The sequence below is a fragment of the Hyaena hyaena genome, unplaced genomic scaffold (genome assembly GCF_003009895.1).
Source record: "Hyaena hyaena isolate Hyena2069 unplaced genomic scaffold, ASM300989v1 scaffold_971, whole genome shotgun sequence".
Taxonomy (NCBI): domain Eukaryota; kingdom Metazoa; phylum Chordata; class Mammalia; order Carnivora; family Hyaenidae; genus Hyaena; species Hyaena hyaena.
The window spans coordinates 63,097-66,849 of NW_024081604.1; the positions used below are offsets into that span (position 1 = coordinate 63,097).

At 46.2% G+C, this 3,753-nt stretch overlaps 1 pseudogene; it reads left to right on the forward strand.

Annotated features, from left to right (window-relative positions):
- Nucleotides 1-1,923: 1,923 nt before the first annotated feature.
- LOC120223240 lies at nt 1,924-2,574 on the forward strand (annotated as a pseudogene).
- Nucleotides 2,575-3,753: the final 1,179 nt, after the last annotated feature.

Below are 3,753 nucleotides of genomic sequence, written 5' to 3' on the forward strand. Positions count from 1 at the left end.
CATATGTGGATTAAGTGAAAGAAAAATCAAGTGGCTGGTCTGGCAGAGCTGAGGGTGTCCATGGTTCAAGAGTTGGTTTTCTGTGAGCCTCTGGCTGACACAGCTATTTTGCTGATTTGGGGGAAGGCGGGGTGGCCTTCCTTCTTCCCTCCGGCGGGGCTCCCAGTCCCTGGTTTGCTGCACCGAATTGCGCTAACTTACACTTTGTCATTCTGTCAGCAGAAAAGTCACTTCTTTCACTTTTGTGACAGTTGGACTTACCTTTGTGGGGGTTTTGTTTGGTTGTTTGTTTTTGCCCACCCAGAACTGTCACATTTTGCTTTCTAGGAAAGTTGAAATGGGAAACAAAGCAACTGATGTCTTGAAAATGATAGAGAAAAATGGGGCAGCCCCTTGGCCCTTCTTTAACTTCCCTTTGTATTAACCTCAGGATGATGTGGAACATGACTCAGGAGGAGGAAGACAGACTATGTCCCTTAACTACTGTGTAAACACTAAGCTACAGAATTCTTTTTGCTGTTATTATTTAAATTTAAAATGAAATATCATGAATAAATAAAGGAGAAAAAGACTATTTCTCCCTGACCTAACAGCCTGGGTCTCACCCCCTGCATTCTGAGCATGAGAGGAACAGACTGAGAAGCCAAATAGCAATACCCAGACTGAAGGAACAACTGGGAGTCGCTAGTTTCTGTGCTGGAAGATTCCACTGAGAGACATCAGTGAGTCCCTTGAGCCCAGGTCAGAAGTGTTGAGCCTAACTAGTGTTCAATAATTGAAGTAAAAGATGGAACAATGAAAGCTATGGTGGCAAAACAAAAGTATTCACTTAGTAAAGGTGAAATGATTACAGTTGGGCCATTCTGCTACTTAGAGGAAACAAACTTTTGCCCTTAGACTCTGAGGGCTGTTGACATTTTGATATCTGCTCAGGAAAGGAAGGGATCAGCACTGAGAGCTAGGGTCCCTCACATAAACACTCCAGGGGTGAAGGGAAGGAATGAGGGGCATTAACTGTTTTGCTAACAAAGAAACTTGCCCTTCCACAGCAGGGGAATTCTAAAGTCCTCAGGACAAGGTGAGGCTGCCCTCAGGGGGTGAGTCCAGGAGAGGCTGGGTTGAGGACACTCAGTCACTCCAGAGGAAAGATGTTGCTAGAGGTGATAACTACCTCGTCATTGAGGGTCTGGTGACAAAATGAAATGACCTGGAATGAGAATCTTCACACCTCCATGTCCCAGACAAGAGCCAGGCTTCCTGCTGGGGGCATGGGCACAGCCTGAGGGCCACCATAGACAAGCTACAAAATGGCAGAAAGGACAGTGTCTCTATTAGTCTTGACCCCGAGGTCCCAGTGAAGCAAACCTCATGGACCTGCATGAATTATTTCTGGAATGAAGAGAAACATCCGAGAAACTCATTCACTCATTACCGTAAGTCTGTGTTGTAAATATAATAGTAAATAAAACCCAATCTTCTTTCTAAAGAGCTTATTTATGGTAGGGTCAGTACCTAATAAAATACAGAAACCCCATAGGGCCGAAGGAGTCTGCCTCCTTGTGTAGAGTAGGGAAGGTGAAAACAACCTATAATCAAGGCCAAATTTTATTCCTAACACAAAGAAGAGCAATGTCTACATATTAAAACATATGTGAACAGGTGTGTGTTATGAGAACTTACATGCCTACATTTCTCCAGTCTTTAGGACGAAGATGCTTCTCATTTGACCGATAAGTATTCCCTGGGATGGGCACATGGGAAGTTTCCTGGGAAAGTAAGCTTCTACTGTACAGTTAACCACTTAGAAAGATGACAACTTCTTAGACAACATGGAGAACATGTCAATGAAAACCAAAAAAGGGAAGCAAAAGTGGAGAGGAATGCTCAGAAAATGAAACCGTCTGTGTCCCCTGTTTAATAGCCATGCCTCGAAAGACGGTCCTCAGGGAGCCTGGGCTCCGGGTTCACCAGGCGCCCAGCTCCCAGGCCCGCGGCGCCCGCGGCGTCCCCACGGCTCTCCTGCGCCCTCTGCTGAGCGCCCTGGTGCCGCTCGCCTGCCGCCCCGGGGGCTCCCTGGGCTGCGCCCTGCCTCGGGCCACGTGCAGGTGAGCAGGGACAACTTGGCGCTCCTGGGCCAAATGCGCACACTGTCCCCTTTCTTGTGCCTGCGCGACAGGAAAGACTTCCGGATCCCCCGGGACACGCTGGAGGGCGGCGGGCGGCAGGGGGCCCAGGCGGCCGCCGTCCCCCGGCAGCTGCCAGCACGTCTTCACCCTGCTGCACACGGAGCGCTCCTCGGCCGCCTGGAGCCCCGCGCTGCTGGACAGGCTCCGCGCGGGCCTCCACCGGCAGCTGGAAGGCCTGGACGCCTGTGCGGGGCGGGCCCCGGGGACGGACGGCCCCGCCCTGGCCATCAGGAGGTACTTCCAGGACATCTGTCTCTACTTGTAAGACAAGGGATACAGTGACTGCGCCTGGGAAGTTGTCCGGCTGGAGATCAAGAGAGCCTTGTCCTCCACGGTGACCTTGCCAGATAGGTTAGGAATCAAGGAAGGAGACCCAGGGTCACCTTGACATGGTTCTCACTGCCTAATGTGCCACATTGCCTCTGCATGTATAGCTGGTCATTCAAGGGACTCTGATTCCTGCTTTAGTAGAGAATTCACTGAATTTAACAAATATTTTGTGAATAGTATGAAGCAAGAATATGTTTTAAAAATTCAGCTTCAGGATCATTAGTCACTAAGAGATGACGGCTCTGATGCTTTCTTTCCTTATTTATTTATTTATCCATTCATTCATTCCTTTTTGCATCTATCATATATATATAGAATTCAGAAATTATATATAATGAAATGTTCATCTTTACATTGCATTAAAATTTACAAAACATATTTACCTTTCCATGTTATTAGATTTGCTTTTTGTTTTATTACATACTTATCAAAGAGAACTTCTTGAATTTGTTTGTTCTAAAATCAAAATCCAAACCATTTTGTAGATGACACTCAGGAACAGATAATAAAATTTATTACTCATTCATTCCATTCAGAGTGTATGTCAAAATGGGAGTCTCTAAATGACAGATGTGTAATTGTCAAGAACTAGAGGTGAACTGGGGTGCCTGGGTGGCTCAGTCAGTAGAAATGCAACTCTTGATCTCATGGTTGTGAGTTCAAGCTCCATGTTGGGCTCCACGTGTCATACTTCTTAAAAAATGAAAGGGGCGCCTGGCTGGCCTGGTTGGTAGAGTACACAACTTTTGACTTCAGGGTTATAAATTGGAGGTGTAGATATTACTTAAAAAGCCAAATTATGGAAAGAGCCTAAATGTCCATCAACTGATGAATGGATAAAGAAGATGTAGTTTATATATACAATGGAATATTACTTGGCAATGAGGAAGCATGAGATTATGTAATGTGCAGCAATGTGGCTGGAACAGAATGGAAGGTGTTATGCTGAGTGAAATAAGTCAGTCAGCGAAAGACAGATATATGTTTTCATTCATATGTGGATCTTGAGAAACAAACAGAAGACCATAGGGGAGGGGAATGGGAAAAATGTAGTTACAAAGAAAGAGAGAAAGGAAGGCAAACCATAAGAGACTCTTAAATATAGAGAACAATCTGAGGGCTGATGGGGGTGAGGGAGAAGGGAAAATGGGTGATGGGCATGGAGGGCACTTGTTGGGATGAGCACTGGGTATTGTATGGAAGCAATGAACTATGGGAATCTACCCCAAAAACCCAG